A 19804-nucleotide genomic window follows, 5' to 3' on the forward strand; every position below is an offset into this window, starting at 1 on the left:
CTGCCCATTTCATGAGAGCTGTTTAGAGCCATTTAACGGCCGCTAAATACCGCGAGCATCCATACGTCCTGGCCAGCCAGGCTCTTTCCAGTTCTCGTCTCCTTCCATTGAATGCCTTGTAGCGGGTTCCTTGCTGGGAGAGAGAGGTTGCGAGGAGGCCTTGCAAGGTTACCTATCTCTTAGCGAGGTCTATGAACCGCCTTCGAGTAGACGGGCCCAACTATTATACAGCTTCTATTTCTTATCCGATGGGAATTTTTTTCCAACGTTTTCGAAAGTATTTCCTATCGATCATGTATTTGGACATCGTTGTTTTCGTAATTTGCACGTTCTATAATCGCGTTGGATAAGACGAAAATTATAATAATTATTATGGATTGAAAGAACGATAGTTAGATATTTGATCGCGTTTAAAATTAATGATACCTAATATTACGATAAAAGACGCGAGCTACTTAGGGCATCGTTAAGTTAACTCCCTTAGCTACAATGTTGACACGTTGTGTTACTTATTACATCTTCATCGTTAATTGAATGTTATTACGGTGTACAACGTGTAATTATCCCGACGCGCAATTTAGAGGAATTCAAAGTATATTGAAAATACGACGTGATCGAGATGATTACATGACGAAGGTTATTACACAGGCATGACTTACAGTTTAACTTCGTCTAAATTTACCCTGTTGAGAAGTTGAAGAGAGATTTTTAGGGAAGTTGCGACTAGAAAACGGCGAACGAGTTTTTTCACGAATGACGTCGATTAATTTTTTTAAATCGCGTTTCTGGTAGTTTAAAAAAATTTACATTTCTTATCGAGCAATTTTAAATCGTTGATTAATTGTAATCCGACTTTGACGAAAGATAAAATTTAAAAGAACTAAAAAAAAAAAGTTTCATAATATCGATAAAATGATTATCTATCTAAAATAAATATTTACGAAAAGATATCAATGAATTTTTGATTTCAATGAATTTTTAATATGTTGTCAAGATTAATCGAATAGTATATTATTAACTTGACAGTTGTTCTTTAAAAAGTTATTAATTACTAACTGATTTAACCTAGCATAAAGCCGATACAAAATTCGTCAAATCAGAAATGAAATAAATTTTTCTTTGGCATCGAACAATTTATTTTTCTGTCAATTGATCCGATATCAAAATTAAATAAAAATACATTATTAGCTTATTGGTATAGCTTACTCGTAACAGTAAACGTGATTAAAACTAAACCCTAATCTAATCTAATCTAACTAAACCTAACAACGTTACTTAAGATGATAACAACATAATACCGATAAGATTTCTTTAACTAATTAATTAACAATAATCTTTACAATTATTTGCCCAAATCGCACATTAAATCGAATAATTTCCCCACTCGAATAAATCGTGACGATAAATATTTATCTCTCAACAAGAATAAAATTCGAACAAGAACAACCTTTCAAATTCTTTCAAAACTTTCACGAGAACATCTTCCTTTCCCTCTTTCCAAGATGCAGGAAGGGAAGGAAGTTCACGGAAGAGAGGCTTTTCGCGTAATCCCATAACAAACGATTATCCCCGTTAGTAATCCGTGGTGGAAAAATAAACGCAGGTTTCTCCCGTAATGCGAAATTAAAATGTTTCAACCGTAGAGCGGAGGCATTGCGGTAATTTAAATAAACGGCACGTCGCCCCGGCCGCAGGAGAATAAGGAAACGGTGGCGTGTCTCGAATCGGTTCAGACAGCGGTGTTTGTTTAAGCTCTAAGCAAGAGCGGGGGAGGGAGAGCATCGACGGGATGCGCCAAGGATTTCGCATCGTATCTTTCTTGTCCGCGCGATTAGATTTCCAGCTCGCGTCCACCCTCTCCGTTCCACCCTCTAATTACCAAGTATCGCGCGGCGCCTCGACCGGCCAATGTTCCTTTCGATATTCTCATAACGTCGATTGATCGATCGAAGAATGGCCTATAGGTGGTGGGATTGCGTGGCCCGGACGGTGGCACGCGTGGAATATGCCCCCGTTTCCACTCTCGTTTCGAAATGTCACACGGAGAGAAAAGATCGTGTTCGCCGTATCGAGAAGTTTCATGCTTCGGAGACAAGACAGATATTTTGATATTTCGAGCTGGCGGAAAAAACCTAATACACTCGTTCCGTATAACCCGAACAAGCTTCGCGATTTCTCTCTCGCTAACTTCCAAGTATCGTACAACATCGACGAGAATAAATAACCTAATGTTTGCATTCCTCTTTTCGTTCGTTAACAGGGTGGATATTAAAGTACATTTTTCTCCCCGGAGAAAAAATAAGTCACGAGCGAAATATATCAACCGTCAACGACGATTACAATTTGTCATAATATTTTTCTCCCCCGAATATCTTCTCGAAGACATCGTCATCGCGAGGTGGACGAAATCAACATCACCCTACACCCCCCCTCCCTCGAGTGGCAAAGTCATCTGAGTGACATCGTCGTCACGTCCTCCCTCGGATCGCGTCGATGTAAAACAGAGCGTGTGACGCGAGAAAACACTTGGCAGCGACAAAGCGACGAGGCAGAACTTCTTCCAAGCACTTTGGAACGCGGGGAACACGAGGCTGAGGTGCCCTCCTCGCCTCGACCGTTAAGTAAAAGCGACACACGATACGCGGCTAAACGAGGAGATATCCCTGAATGGGTCAGGCTATCCGCGGCCGGGCGGAGGAGGAGAGCGCTGGATGGATCGTGGAGGAAGGTGAGGCCGGGAAAAATACAATGAAGCGTGATCAGTGTGAACCATTTTGCTCGAGAAGCCGCGTGCATGCGAGGTATAAGGTGCTCTATCCTCTCGCGATCCACCAGAGTCGCAGAACTGGTTTTACACGCGGTCGATTTCGATGTATATAAGGACGCGAGAGATACGGGAAGAGGGACGAGGATGAGGGACGGGGAGAGAGAGAGAAATATATCGAGGATCTTTACACGAACGTACGACGCTCGCGATCCTCGCGATCCATCGATCCTCTATTTGTCTAATTAGAAGCACGAGCATTTTCTCAAGACTACACGATTCGTGCCAACTTTTCTTCTATTTATTCCCCCATTACTTTTTTTTCTAGATAGATCCTTTCACGAGCACGAATTAATTTGAATCCTTGCTCGATGGGAGTTCCGATTGTATTCCATTTGTTTATCTTTAACAATAACAGAAAGGACGATAAATGTCGATTTTTAAGAAATTTTAATGGAAAGAGAAAAATAATATTTATCGATAGTTGATCCGTTTTCCCGCATAAAAAATTCTTCGAAACGAATACGTTATTCGATAATAATTATTGAACTTTTTAGCTATATCTATTAGAAACTTTGTACCCAAATCTCTGGTTAAAAAACTAAATAACATGGAATGATGGATTAACGGTGGGTTATTTATATTTCTCGAAGAATTCGCTCGAAGAGAAATTCCTCGACCTTTCCTACGATGGTAATTAATTTCGCTTTATCAGAGGTTGATTGTTGGCTTACTTTCGAGGTCAAACAATTACGGGGAAATCGAAGTTTCGTAATTACGATTGGAAAAGCGAGATGATATCACAAAATGTCAAACATCGATGGTTTATCTTGATCTCGATAAACGCATGAGTCAACATGTTTCATTGCTATTACTTGTAAGTTAGACGTTTTCTTTACCGAACCCGATGCGATATGAATGTTAAATTAGATACGAGTATGCCTTCCGAGAAATCTAATTTTGCTGACGATTCTAGAAATGCAGGAAGGCCTATATCATAGTCCAAAGATTCATTTCCTATTTCACGAGAAAGATTCGAAAGACCTGAATATTACGATATCATTATTCGCTTTTTATCGGAAGGAAAGGCTGCCCACACTTTCCAACTAACCACACTTCCTGTGCTCTGAAAATCACCAAGACAACGTTTTCGCGATTATCTATAACCACGTTCCACCACTGCGTTCGTTTTACGTCTTCCTCTTTTGTTTAATTTCATGCACGACCGCCGACAGAAAGCTTTCATTCAGACACTGCGACAATGGACCCTCGCTCTTTAATTGCCCATAATTGCTTTCAATTTCCTATACTACTTCTGTAGCGAATTGCGCAAGCGACAAAGATATTCGACCAACAATTCTACGATGCTTCTTCAGAGCAGTTTCAATGTGGAGCGTAATATTTGGGGAATAATTGAAACGAGAAAACCGAAAATATTCTTTTTGGAAAGACTGTCTGATCTTATTTCAAAGTAAAGAAGATAAAGTTTCGAATATCTTGAATCATAAAAGAATGCTAAATAAGGGATTATCAATTGATTTTATAAAATTGGAACAAGGATTCAATGGTATAAAATTAATAAATAACAAATATATTTCTTGACCACAAAATCTTCGAGGACTATTTTCAAGCTACTTACAATTTCTCATTATAAACTAATACTTTCTATTTTCATACTTTTAATTTCAAAAACTTTCCTTCGCTACTTTTCTAACATAAAATGCCAAGAAAAATCTCTGAAAAATCAGAAATAGAAATACTTCTTCAGAAGACAAGTCGAATTTTGCACGAATCGATTACTTCGTCCATTCCTTCCGGAGCGATTTAAGATTTTCGCCGCTCGTGGCGAAAGCGTGATCTCGAATCCGTAGCCGCGCGCTGCCCTAAAGGGAGCGACATTTACGTATCCCGCGAATCGTTGTCTCGATTTTGCAACAGCCACATACGCGAACGCTCCTTTGAACGGAACTCGTTCGGCTATGTAATTCCACGTGAAAGTACATAGTAGACACGTCAGGCATAATTTTAAAGCGCGTGTTAACCGCTCTCGCGCACGCGTTCCGCGAACGATGATGAAGTATCCTTCCTAAAGTCGAACGTTCCGCCGTGTCGAAATCGGCGCGCGAATAAAAATCGTGGCGGGCCGGCCGACCCGGCCTGGAAAACAAATATGATTTACGAGAAAGTACGTATCACATCGCTCGATGAAGAAAAGGTAAAAATCGGTTTCACAGCTTTACACGGTTATAATTCATCGAGCTTACATACGGGCTTAGGTGTATATTCGTTCGAAACCGTGGCCAGTGTATCGAGGCGCGCTTCTTTTCTCGAGAAAGATAAATGAGATTACTTAATAATCGTCGTTAAGGTTTCGAAGTAACTTTTACTTTTGTTGCAAAATTAACTCGTTTGAAACGAACGTACGTAATTTGTCGGAAATTTGTATAAAAGTACTACTTGAATTCTCACCCCTTTAAGCTTCTGATTTCGCGTTCGAATTTTCCGTGAATTGAATTAGAATCTTTAAGTATAATATCTCGAATATTTCCATCGCGAGATTTTTCGCATTCACTTTGATTTGTACGAATCCTAGATTTCATTTTCGATGCAACACGAAAATTAATCCCTGTCGTAGGAGGAAAAAGTTAAGCTTCATCTCTTGTCTCCTCTTCAAATCGAGACGATGGAAAAATTCCACGAAGCCGAGTTATTATTAATTGTTGATACGAGGTACAGTATCGGTTCGACTATCGGTATCCATCATCCGGTTGGGGAAAAAAAATAAACGGAACGAGCGACAACGACAAGTCGGTTCCAAACTCTTGTTGCTCGAGCACGCTCGTTAATTTTGCATCGTTTTAGTCATTGTTTCTTGCGAGGTCCGCGAACAGCCTAGCTTCCTACATAGTACCAGACTTTATTAACAGCGAATACTTCTCAAATAATAAATTACTTGGTCGAACTGACGTGTATGTACATTCAGATGCACCGCGCGCCTTCTTCTTTGTCGATAAACCTATCAGTTGAGCGTAGAATTTACAACATATTTAAACCTCATACCGCAAGCCGCTTGTTACCAGAAAGGGAAAAAGTAAAAAGTAATGAAACTAAACGGTGCGTTGCGGAGCGTTGAGTTAACGCCTTGTGAATATATACATTAAAATATTGAAATATAAACGCGACGAAACGATAGACGAATGTTATACATATATTATACATTCAATCGATTCGAAATCATTTAAGTGCTAATTACACGTTATCCATATTTCATAAGATTGCTTGATTTATCACTCCCCCCTCCTCCCCCTCCTCCTTATTTTCACGTATTTTAATACACGATCGATTTAACACTTGTTCCTCGTAGATTCCTAAGAGATTCCGAGCCGAGCTACAGAGATTTAAAATAAAATTTCTTTCTTAAAAATTCGTGTACAACGTTGGTTTACACTTTATTTAAAGATTCGATACTTTCTATACACCCTTCCTTCCTCGCGTACGTAAAATTAAATCAACTTATGCATAACTTCTCCAAGAAATATTTACCCACCGAATTTCCTTCGCGTTATGAACGTTTCGTGGAATAAAAATTTCATCGCCTCGTAACCGTATCTTTCCTCTCCACCTAAATCAAGGGCCCCCGAAAAACGGACGCGACCGACCTCGTATATTTTCTTATTTTTTTTTTTTTTTCCTCTCCCTTCCCCGTGCTCGGCGATTAAACGCATCTGAACCGAACGTTTAGATTTTTATCGACGGGAGAAAAAGAATGTTGGAGCAAGCATTATTGGGCTTGTATACGAAACGTTCGATCGGATAATGTGGACGCATCGCTACCAACGGATCGCGAAAGGGGGAAGCGCATTGATGTCAAGTGAATAAAGGCCGGGTTGCGCATAAATATTTCATACATCGTACTGCTAGATATACAGAGGTCTGCGGCCGTACGATAAACCATTGAAAGATAGACGGAGGAGAATGCGCTTTAACCGTTCCTCAGCGTCAGTCATCGTCAGTGTTGTTCCATAAAAATTAACGGACGTCTCATTTTTGCGAGCGCAAGGAACGCGGCACTGAATATGAAATGTCGATGCGTGATATCTCCTTTTCAACCACAGTCCCCGCTGTAATAAATCATTTTTATGCAAAACTGAACGATAGGCGAGCCGTTGACCCCAATTTCCACTCCGATCACCGATCGCTTTCCAATGAATTTTGAAACCTTTTTATCGGACATGTATCTCCGTTCCTACGTTAAAAAGTTATTTTCAACCTGTATCGGAAACTCCGACAGAAGCAACGACTGCGCGTTTCTAGAGAAAAAAAGAATCCTGGGATGATAAATCAAAATTCACTTTGCGGTCAAAGAATGACGTTGAAGTAGAAAAATATTGGAAAAAATTATTCTCCGTGGAATAATCTCGCGAATCTATCGTGCTATCCGATCTGTCCACATCTATTTTTCACGCAAACGAATTTATAGAAAAATCAACTATGATTGATTTTCTATATCTTATTAAACAAGGAATATTTGATACAGATATGTAAATTTGGATTAGTCTCGAGAGACACCGAAAATCAAACTTTCAAAACAATAAATCGTGCGATTAATCTTCCTTGTCCAATCATGTTAGAACAATTTCACGTGAAATATTTCCAAAGTAAAGCAAAAAAGTTTGCAAAAAAAAAAATCGCAAGTACCAAGGTAATTTCCAGAAAAAAGGAAAAAAAACAAACAGTAGCCGAGTTGTCCAAACAACCGAAAACCCATTCCAGTTAATCTCGAGATTACGACACAGGAAAGTTTAACCGCTATCTTTCAAAGGGATCGCTTCAAAAAAAGAGGAAAGAAATAAAATAAAATCCGGATCGCGCGTAAACATTTCATATATCACTCCTCGGTGTATAACAAAGGCGGCGGGGGAGTGCGTGGAAGAGAAACGCGGAGAGGAGCGAGCGACGACCGGAAAGAGCGAGGGACGATCACGGAAGGGGAAGAAGGTGCGCGCGCTCCCGGGACGGGGAAAACTTGCGCGAGATTTTACGTTGCCTCATAAACACGGGATGTAAATCACGAGAGCCGGTGATGCGGTCGATTCTGCGAGAGGCGCATAAAGGTCCGTATAAATGACAGATAGGAGGGAGGCAAGGCTGGCTTAAGGGGGAGTAGACGACTCGTAATCGACTTTGAAAGAGCTTCCTTCGCGAGATATCGACGCTTCTGAACGGATTGACGCGCATAATTCAGGGGTCGTTGGACGGCTACCGTTTCGTAAATTCTTCTTCTTCTTCTTCTTCCTCGAAAAGAGGCTTACGGGGGTTTGTCGATGATTGCTCGTCAATGGAAGAAAATTGCCTTATCGTATCTCGTTTATCGAAAACACCCTTCATTTCCATCTATGTTCCTTGGGGTAAGATGTGAAAGGTTGTGCAATACGAAGAGATTTCAGATTGGTAATCGATAATTAATACTCGTGATTGTAAATACGATACTATATAGCTTCTGTTTCTTCGCTAGTTTATTTGCTTGAACAGGTTTCGTATCTTTTTTTTTTTTTTTTCAACGCGATGCATCAACCTTGCTGAAAGCGTTGACGCGAGAAGTTCTACGAACGTATTCAGCGTTTCCATTTAAATCGAAGAAAGTTCCATTGAAGCCACGAACATAAATCAGCGGATAGCAAATAGCTTCTCCTCTACAATAATGCCTATTTGTGAATAGCATCGGTTGGGCTTATTCAAGAAAATGGCACCGCTGTTCTCGAGCCATTTCGAAAAAGTAATTATCGGCCGATAAACGTTTTTCCATCGAAGGGAAGCCTATTATACGCGGTGATCGGCTGACAGATATCCAACTCGGCGAACTGTTGTTTCGAACAATGTCTATCCGTAAAAGGTTTCGACATTGCCAATCTGTACCACACATCACTTCCGGCGATCAGGAATAAATACTCGATTGCCATCGACACACGGAGCATACGTAATTGGTTAGGTTCAAATCGAATTTAAAGTAACTTAAACGCAACACGTGGTAAGGCCAGCAAGCGTTGTCACGGTTATCTGGCAAATAGGCCACGTCGGAGAAATGATACAACACCCTACACCAGCTATACCTTAGGATGAAGTATAAAATTTGCTATCTTTCCGTCGATTTATTATATTTTTCAAATCGAATTTTTATTATTATCCTTATTTGTCGTACTTCGAATTTTAGAATTTCATCGTAGCAGAAAATTATCATGAGATGAACAGAAGAACAAGTTGATAATTACAGAGGATGGAAAAAAAGGAAACAGCTGATCCCAAAACGAATTCATCGGTATTCTACGACGAGGAAAAAGAAACATTTAGCGTCGTCCGACGTTAGAAGTTCTTTTCGATTATGGCCGGCGACATGAGGCTCGTATCGTGAATCACGATGTAGTTTTTCTTGGAGAGGAACACCGCGAATGCCAACCACGTATTTCCACGGAACTATGACAAAAACGGATCTCATCATTAAAAGAGCGATCCGATCGCGAATACCAGCATACTACGAGATAGATAGTACGAGAATTGCCCGATATTTTCACCGCTGTCACATCGGATTATTTTATACGAATTCCCAAAGAGAATGTGTGATTACACGTACAAGTGTTCTTATACATGTAGGATTATCTTTATCTTCGACGAATTATCGGTGGATGGGCTCGATTCTATCAGATTTTATGAATGAAATTGTAGAGGAAAATATAGTAAGTAAGTGCATACGTGCTGTTACAGCGTAACACTGTGATATTCTTTCTCGAACCATTCGAGTTTTGTTGGTTCGAGAACTAGGTCAGTTACGAGTTGTAAAATACGCGTATACGAAGTAGAGAAAACCAGAGGTGGGAATATGTTAAACAGCTGTGCACGAGTGTGAATAGGAAAAAAGAATGGAAAACAAAGAATCATGAAATATTAGAATATTACACGGAGATTTTAAATCAATTCTTTCTTCACGATTACCATTACATGTTTTATTTTTATTAAGACGCCGCATCAAAATTAACTGAAAGCAATTTTCTTCGTTCAGAAATGTTTAGAAATGTTTCAAAATTCGAGGATTACACGACAGTGAATGTAAAACAGGGAATAAAACGAATGATTTTGTAAACAAAAGATGGTCGCTTCCGGTAGAATCTTACAAAGACTGCAGAGCGAAACCAGAACATCGAAGAGGCGTAATCTACTCGAAAGAGAATGAACACAACACGTGTTGACCACGTGGTCTTTTGTATGCGTTTGAAAGTGCATTGCGTCCAAGCTTTATTTAACCATGAACTGTTACAAAAGCGAAATAAAAAAATAGTAAAAATTCTCGCATCTCCTGTCCATCCTCTCTTAACTTTTCGAAATATTGTGAAACTATTGATCGTCTAATAATAAGCATAAATATTTGAAAAACCTGATACGAGACACGCTAAAATATTGTGTAAACCGGAGAAAATTGAAATAATACTTTATAAAGACAAAACGATACTCGAACTCGTTTACTTTCCAATTATTTCGATCGATCGATCGATGACCGTCGATGACACGTTTCCGAAAAAGGGGGAAACCAACATGGAAAAATCGAAATCGCTCTCTTATCTTCCATACAACGAACACGAATATCTATATAGACACGACGGAGTGAAAATACACGCGCATTATGTTTATTCGGAGGTGATAAACGTTCGACCGCCATTCACAACTCGGTAAGACTGTCGATCGCGCCGGAAACATCACGTAAGAGCGATTTATGGCCGGAGAAATACTTTCGTGATCCCATCCGCGGTAGCTCCGCACGTGTTTCCCATAAGAATTCGATCGGTCAGGGAAACCGCTATACGAGAAAAAGAAAAAAAAAAAAAAGCAAAAAAAATTGGGATCTAAAATTTGTTTCTCGTGTAAACTTTGATGAAACGTACAAGAATAGATACCTAAGTAATATTTTTTATGAACATGTAGAATGCGCAGAATGTGGATACAGCGTCTCTGTATGATTATTAAAAAGAAAAAAAAAAAAAAAAAAAAAAAAAGAAAGAAAATGAATTAAAATTGTTAGAAATACAAATATTATTTATTCGTTCTTCACCTCCACATACCTCACACTATTTATATTATTTTATCAGTTTGGTCGTATCTATTTTACTGCCTCGCATGACTGCCTATACAATAAAGATAAATCCTTCATCTTTGATCTTTTATTTACCGTGACTTGGCGCTAGTCTTTCGAAAGGCAGCGAGAAAATTCTTGTTAATTAAAATTTGTCTAACTTTATTAGCATTCTTTTCATCGTCACCTATAGTAGTACTCTAGTAGCTTCCTCTAATTCTTTCTCGTTCGAAAAGCTACAATGAAAAGCTTCTCGTTGAATCGAAATTTGCCTAATCTCATTATCACCCTGCATATAATTTAAATTTCCAATCAAATTCTTTGCAAAGAAGCTTTTCGAAATTTGCCATCATTCTAAACCTTCCAAACCTATGCACGTAGCTTCCTCTAATTTCAATTTCGGAGTCGGCCTCTTTGCATCACCATAACGGGGAACAATAGATCCCCCGACGAATGACGAAACCACGGTCTATCGTTGATTAAAAGCAAGGCACGTTCGGAGAATTTGCGCATCGCCGCCGCGTGTGTTTCGACTCGCAGAAAATAGCTCGGCCCCCCGGATGGAATCTACAACCCATTGTCATGCCTGTGAATTTTTGTTTCGCAATCATTCGCGGTTCAACATGACGGCAATTCGCTCTTACCCACTCTTACGAGGCTACCTCCGTAGCGATAATGCGAGGAATACTGTGACCGTATGTTACAATGATACCGGAACTCTTGTCTACATCGAGACCCTTTTTGTCGGCCGCGTATCTAGCTCGTTCAAATGTTTGATAGATCGCGATAAATAGCGATAAATGGTGGAAAGAGAGGTCAACGGGAGCATTTCGATCTCACTCGGCGAGCTTCTGACAATTCGAAACGAAGTCGAAAAACTCGGATATTAATCATTCCATTGACGGACAGTTATTAAAAGAAGAAAAAACAATCTTATCTCCGCGCTTTGTTTCGTAACGATGTATTAATTTAAACGCAACAGAAGGTAAGAGATGAATGAAAAATCAAATTTATCGGCAAATTATGTAAGGGATTGAGAAGAAAATTCAATACGATAAAAATGCCTGTTGTAAAATCAATCGAACGAATCGAATGGAGGATTTTGAAGATGATGTTCGAACGTAAATTTTCTAGGGTACAAGGAAAAAAATCGGAAGGGTGAATATTGTAGGACAGGGAGGAGGAGGAGGAGGAATCATCGGTTAACTCGTGCAGATTTAATCGACAGGGGGAATTCCAAGAGGATGATGATCCTCGATGATGTCACTGCGACATTGAACGGAATCGTAATCAGGATTTCGCCTTCGAGAATCGCGCATACTCGCCGAACGAGTCGTCGGCAGATACCGATCGGCAGTTCGATAAATCGACCGATTACCAACCACTACTACCGTTTGTCGTTGCTGCGCGCTATGCAACGACTAGCCAGCAACTCTCTTCGACTCGTTTAGAACCAACTCGCGGCTGACTGCGTTGCAAACAACGCGATTCTTTTTATTCCGTACACAGAAGCGGTTATTTTGTAATATTTTTCAGGTTAATCCTCGATCGAGCAAAGTATCGATTGTTTCTTTTTTTTTTTTTTTCCTTTTTTTTCTCCTAAAAATATTGAAATATAACATCTGCATAAACTTCCGCGAATAATTATGATTTATATTATGATTTATCGAAGGTAAATTGATCGACTTCTTGAAGGAGAGTTATTAGCTTTTGAAAAAATAAACCGGATTAATTTTTTTTCTTTTTTTTTTTTTCTCTCTTTAGATGAGTATCAATCGCTTCAAGGCTATAATAAAAACTCGTGATCGTAGTTGTTAATCGTGAATCTAATGACCTAATTAAGAAGCTTTGTACAAATGGAAATATTTAATAAAATGGAATATACTTCGTCGAATTTTTTCGTAACACGATAATACCAATGGCAAAATCATGTTGTGACAATGAAGGTTAATTATATGACTGCAGAATTAGAATTCGCTATTGTTCGAATAATAATGAGCGGTGTTACATAATCAACCTGACTCTTCTTAATGCAACGACAATAGTCCAAAGGTTTTCTACTGTATTTTTACATTTCAATGTTTACTTGTTTTGAAATTACTCATTTCAAGACCCGATAATACATACGATATTTTAAATAAAATGTTTTTAATAAAATTTTATAAAATATATATCTTAATATAAATATATTTTACGAAATATTAAAAAAATATTCAAATAAAAATGGAATGTTAAATGATTTTTTTAAATTTACTTATATATTTATTTCCATACAGATATTATGTCTGAATGATTCACGAATGAATTAAAGGGAATTCCAATTACCGAACATCTATTCAAAGTGTTACTACTACGATAATAAATTTTTAATTTGATTTTTAAAGATTTTTCATTGACAATTTTAGATGACTATCGAAAGAATAGCTCTTAACGTTTAATCAATAGTGTACCGTTTGTTTTAGTAATAATAAATAATTGTGTCATACTCACGATTTATTACATCGATTATCTTTTTTTTTCTGTCGCGGTAGTAATATTCACGTAACGTCAATGTCAGATGATAACGAAGCCAATGATAAGAATGATAAAAAGGAAAAATATTCAAAATATCCTAATAAAATGATTTTATAATTTAGATTATGGAATATGGAATGAATCAATACAATTATTATTTTCCACGTTCAACGGAACAACCACGTTTGACAACTCGATATACGAAACTCGATATATGTATCTTTACCGAAACATTTGATAAAATCTCGGTCAACAAATATTATTCTCGTTTAGAATTTCTCCGAAAACCGTCAAAACAAATGAAACCTATTGTTCGCGTAAATTTTGAACTACACGTCAACTATTCATAATTCCACGAACAATTTGGAGCATCGAGAAAAAAATATAGATATATTGTTTCTATTATATCGTTCTACGTTTTACTTTATATTTAATATTTAACTTAATATATTTAATACTTTATATTTAATATTTTAACTAAAGAATACATTTCGTACTCTTGTACTTTTTAACATAATTGCTCCATAATAATTATGAATAGTTATCGATACTTGAAAATCACGAACAAAGTTATTTATACATACAATAAATAACTTTTAGATCAACGTAGTAAACGAAGATAATAGATATAATAGAAGATATAAAATAATGAAAAATGAAATAAATATTTCTAACCTGGAATTTTCGTGCAGACAGGTTGGCCGTTCAAAAGCACAGCATCGTCGACAGGGCAGCATGCATCCACGTGTTCGATCACAAGGTTAAATCCACTTGTACAAACGCGGCACAAGACACGCTACAATGTGCCACCCGCCGTGTGTTCCACGACCACGAGGGAGAGCCACGATTTTTCACTTTTCAAACGTGTCAAACTTGTTCACGGCAACGAATCTTGACCATGGAACATCGCGCGAAATTCGAAGTTTAACTCGCGATGGCGCCGGTAGCGTAGCACGTGGCGTTCGGCGTCGTTACACTTTTCAAACTCGCGTTCTGCTCTTTCCTTTCTCGTTCCCACTGTGCTCCAAATCGGGATCCCTTTTATCTCGGACGTATCGAAACGAAGAACGTCGATAAAATTGTGATCGTTGTCACATCACTGAACGTTGATATCCTTGAACGAACGGTTCGAAAATATATTGGCTTCGCGTGATTTTTCGGATGATTCCGTTTTGCCCGGCAACGACACGAGATCGTCACGAGTCAATAATCCTGTGGACACGTCCGCAAGCGTAAGTGTATTTAATCCAATTTAATCGAGCGCGTCGCACGTTGCACCGAATTGACGTGTAGCGAAACAAAACGAAACGAAACGGAACGGAACGGTACGCGCGCACTACGAAAAACTTGTATAAGAGAACCGTCTGGCACGACCGCCGCGGCGACACTGAGAAACGACGACGACGTTCGGCACTGCTTGCTGCTCGCTCGGCACGCTACTACTACGCGGCAGGCGGCAAACCGACCATACGAGCGCTCTACCCCTCTTTCTTTCTCTCTCGCGCCTTCTTTCACTCCCTTACACCGTTCCTCTTCTACGCGGTTTCTCCGTCCCTTTTCCACCGTTCCTCTTCTTTCTCTCTACTCTCTACTCTTTTTCCGTTCGTTCCTCTTTTTTCCTGCCGCTTTTCTTAGTCCCCTACCAACCTTTCCCGCCAAGGTATTTGTTACTTTTCCTCCGTTTTTACCCGTCCCCCTCTCCTCCTCTTTCTCCAATCTCTCTTTGTAGCAACGGTTCTCGCTCATTTCCTTCCGCCACTTCTCTTCTTCTCGCACCATCATCCATGTTTTCCATGCATCTTCCTCTCCCCTTCTGTACCGTTGCTTCGCTCCGTCTCTCTCCCCCGTCTTCTCTTCCTGTTTTTTCCCCTTTGCATTTTTTCCTCTCGCTCACGCGACCTATCTCTCTCCCACGCTCCCTTATCTCCATCCTTATCCGCTTGTCCCTCGTCCCGTTCTGTTCTGATCGCCGCGACTTCATCTCGTTCCTTCCCTCTCTCTCTCTTTCTCTCTCTCTCTCATTTCCCCGTGCTCGCATGCTACCTGAGAGAGACGAGGAGCTGCCAAAGCAGCGACCAACCGCCGACTCGGGCGGGAACTCGTCAATGTGATACGTATATGCGTTCCTCGCTTGCAACTCTCGCACGGTTGTTTCGGCGTGCACGCATAAGCACGCGTGTGTAGCGCGTACGCTACCGACGTATTAGTGCATGTTACACTCAGGCGTGGGTGTTTGCCGACGAAGGAGGCGCCGCGGCTTTTCAACGTACGCCGAAACGTTTCGCAGGACACTAGTTTCGTTTGTTTGTTGCTTCACTTCGGTATGTATTAGATATATATTTATCCTATCCTATCAAATACTCGACCCTACCCTCCCCCAACAGTGGAATATACGGAGGATGACGGATCTCTAATTACGCGCTCTATTGACATTTTTTCGTCGCGTCTGGAAGTAAACAGGATTACTTCAGTCTCGGAAATCAATATATCACGTGGCGCGAGATTTAGAGGGAGGTATTGATATTAGATGTCCAGAACGTTATTTATTCAAAGTCGATCCTCCTCCTCGTACATAATCACCCGACAATGGAAATTTACGCGTGGCGATAATAAATAAATTCAATCGAAACGAAATTTAAAAAAATCCCTAAATCGATGGATCGTAGACGAAACATTCCTTATCCCATTTTATTCAATTTCTTAAGTCGCAAGCTTTCGGTATTTTTAACAATCGAGCGGCAATTAAAATAGTATCGAAAACGTTCGCGTTTCCAAGATAAGGCGAAATACCTTAAAAGCGGCCACTATTTCCCGACTAACCACGCATCGTACAGCCTCGGAAAATTTATCGTATCGCATTCGATCGGCGGAATGCACGGACGTCGGTGGCACCGTATGCCATAGAATGTTTCGTCCTCGAAACGTACAAGCCCCTGTCCTTGGAACCGAGAATCCTGGGACATTAATTTCGTCGTGGATGTATCATACCGGGGAACACTCGTCTCTCCCGGCCTCAGCTGTTTCCTATGGATGTACCGTGTATAGTATGCGACGTACATATATCCTGCCCGCGCGCGCGTGTGTATATGCAACGTCTTTTCCCTATCTCGAGTGAATAGAGCACAGCAACGATGTGTCGCCTCACGGTCTACCACTCGAACGGGTTCCCGCCTTGCACTCCACAATGTTTCGTAGGCGAAACATGGGGTCACGGGACTCGAGTAACTTTGCTTTTAAACCTGTGTTGGTGCTAATAGCCTGTATTCGCGTTAACTCGACCGATTTCGACTTAACCGGCCAATGAACCGATGTCGGGGTATCCTAAATTGGTGTACGTTATTGTTTCCATTCGATCGGGCTTTGTCTTCCGTTTCACGCGTTGGACGGATCTTTGTGTGCAAAATTTGATTGTTACGTTTCAACGAGCTGCTATTCTCTTTTTCTCGGTTACTCGAACGGGCCACGTTTAAGAAACGTAGCCAATCGGCGTCACGTCGTATCGTTCATTGACATTCAACGCGGTGTCGGATGTATGTAGGTAGAGAAGTAACCTACATGATTTCTATTCCGATTATATTTACATGTCCTTTAATTTATTCATATCCGCTGTGTTATTAAATTGAAATTAGTACACGCTCCTCTCCGTCGAAACCGTTTTGAAATCTTATGCCCGAGGAACGCCCAACAACGAACGGACGGACGGACGGACGAGGATGAAATTGGTGCGAGTAATCGCCGCGGCTTCGTCGTTCACTTCGGTTTCATTTTTTTAGAAATTAATGGCACGTGTTATTTGCGGGTGGTCCTAGCGCCACTTGACGATCATGAAAAAAGCCACGTGAGATTTCGGTCCATTTCAAGGACCGAACCTCCTCGAGGAGGCCGGCGCGTTAAGAAGAAAGAGGAAATAAGCGACACCCGAACTCTACGAACCGCACGGTTGTGGTTGGTCCGAGTCAAAGGAGTGATGGACACTCCCACGCAACGTACGTGTTAGTAGACAGATATGGATATAATAAAAAGATAGGCTGTTTGTAGCGCTCATGGGAAAGTTGAGATGTGTAATATTCGCGAGACGATTCCGACGATGTGAATTCTCTTTGTGGAATTTATGTAAGATCTCGTCTAAAACGTTTCTCGCATGAAACGCATTTCTTGTTTTCACTTTTCTTCCAGAGATTTTTTCTATGTAATAACGCTCGTCGTATTGTTACACCCGTATTCGGTATTTAACAACCATTCCGCAAGAAATGCTTATTCGAATCGCGATGATAATCGTGGGCAAACGATATCTTTCCCGCCACAGAGACGCGTAAAAAACATAACGCGAAAGATATTTAAAATCTTGGACGGATACTAATTAAACCGAATCAAGAGCATCGGATATTTGAAATCACTTTCGTCGTTTGTGATCCAGGTTATAAAAGGAGCAACGTTCGAATTTATTACGCGGCGCATCGCGCGAAAAGCCGTCGATTGGCACCATTCTGAGCTAGATGAAATAATAACAGGGGCAATTTGCGCGCGGCACGGTCGCGAAAAGGCGGCGTCGCTCACATACAAAACGAGAGGGTCTTGGAAAAGCAAAAAAAAAAAAAAGGAGGATGATCTCGAGAGAAGATATCGAGTGACCATCCTCCAAGCACGTGAATCATTTCAGCTTACGTACGCCATGAAATTGCGAAACGAACGACAAAACGATCGAGCTTTATTGCGCGATGTTTTATAGGGATTTCTTTGGTCCGCGTGAACCGCGGACGATCGCGTGACGAACTCAAAGCAAACGAGCGCGGCGGTTTCTTTTATGGGACAAAGTCGTGTACGGTTTAATTTTAATTCGCCGAGGGTGATATCATGGGCGCCCGCATGCCTTTCCATTAATCTCAATTATGGGGCAATTAAAAGCAGTTAACGAAAGTGGGGTCGTGAACCGGTGGATGCGCGCCCACCTTTGCTAACCGGTCTCTCTCTCTTCTTCCCTCCCTCCTACTTTATCCTCCTCGCAATGCGACCGATTGATGACACACTGGTGGCCATGTCACCACGACACGATTTATCCGATATTAACCGTTTTATTACTGTTTATACACAAACACGAATTGCGTAAATCGTCGGATTGAATTTTTCAAAGGGAAAAATTGAGATTCGCGCGACACGCGTTCAAATTATTTCGCACGAAAAATGATAATAGAAAATTATTTTAGAAGATTTATCGTCTCTAATGTTGATTGTGAACCACGATGATAAGAGTTTCTTTAATTGTTCAAAGTCCTTTCGATTACGTGACTTGATTGAGACGTCGAGGTTAAAGTCTTTCACGGAGCAATAAATAATCGAATTTTTCAATTGCGCGAAAAGACAATAATCGTATCCGACCGTAACGTTAATGACGAGTATCGCGGGTAAACAGAGAGAAGTATTTCTAGTTTCGCGATCGTGGAAAGTGTCGAATGGAAAATGCGGGTGTTAAATCACGCATAAACATAACTCCTTCCTCCCTATCTCCTTACCATTCTTTCCGCGGATTCGAGATGTAGCAAACAATGGAAACTAGCCGGAGAAGCCAAGTGTGAAGATAATACGATTGTATTGTCGATTGCTGGAGGGGACCGCGTATTTGCTATCAATTCTCCTTCCTAAGAGTAGTTAATTATTGTTTATCGCTGTTTCTTAATGCCCCTCCCCTACTTTGATGAAACGATCTTATTCAAACAGGATTTAATTAATGTTATTATACTACATTATATGCAAACATAGATCATGATTGTGCAATCTTGGTAAATTCGTTATTAGATGAAATTGAAGAACCTTTGAATTATATTTTATACCAACTTTTATAAATTATCGATAACTGTTATTATAATTATATAATTATCCTCGTTTATTACACGAATAATAAAATATTAAACATATCAAAGAAACATGTATTAAAAATACTTGCAATTTCCTTTATAAATTCTTCGAAGAATACGTGAATTCAATGTAAACATACGATACAATGAATAATTCTGACAAATAGAAATAGATATATTGAAACTAATTGTAATAAAAAGAATTTCTGAATCGTGCTTTAACAGGAGTTTGGAAATACCGCGAATTAAATAGAAAAATATCAATAAAATTATTTATCGAGATTGGTCCAGATCTTTATCAAGCCACGAGTGGATTCTAATAGGGTGAGAGGAGGAAGAACGGTTTGTTGGGCGGTTGTGAGGATCGTTTGTTGCGTTTCCGACGCTAAGCCAAACTGAACGAGCCACGCAAAGGGACACCTTAAAAGGGTCCATAGATTCAAAGTCACTACGGGGGGTTCTTTCTCCTTTTACCGGAAGATCGTATCTTCGTGGCTCCTTCTGCCTACTATCTGGTTTGCACCATCACCACGAAAACGAATCATTGAACGAACG

General features: G+C 40.0%; 1 protein-coding gene across 2 annotated transcripts in view; it reads right to left on the reverse strand.

Annotated features, from left to right (window-relative positions):
* Window positions 1–15892, reverse strand: part of LOC410706 (rho GTPase-activating protein 7) — a 312134-nt gene extending 296242 nt beyond the window's left edge. The window contains exon 1 of one of the 2 annotated variants that reach the window (XM_006570860.3): window positions 14073–15892. The gene's annotated coding sequence lies outside the window, so the exon portion shown is untranslated. The remainder of the gene's footprint in view (window positions 1–14072) is intronic. The other variant, XM_006570861.3, reaches the window with a different exon arrangement.
* Between the last annotated feature and the right edge of the window lie 3912 nt (window positions 15893–19804).

The sequence above is a fragment of the Apis mellifera genome, linkage group LG1 (assembly GCF_003254395.2).
Source record: "Apis mellifera strain DH4 linkage group LG1, Amel_HAv3.1, whole genome shotgun sequence".
NCBI classification, from domain to species: domain Eukaryota; kingdom Metazoa; phylum Arthropoda; class Insecta; order Hymenoptera; family Apidae; genus Apis; species Apis mellifera.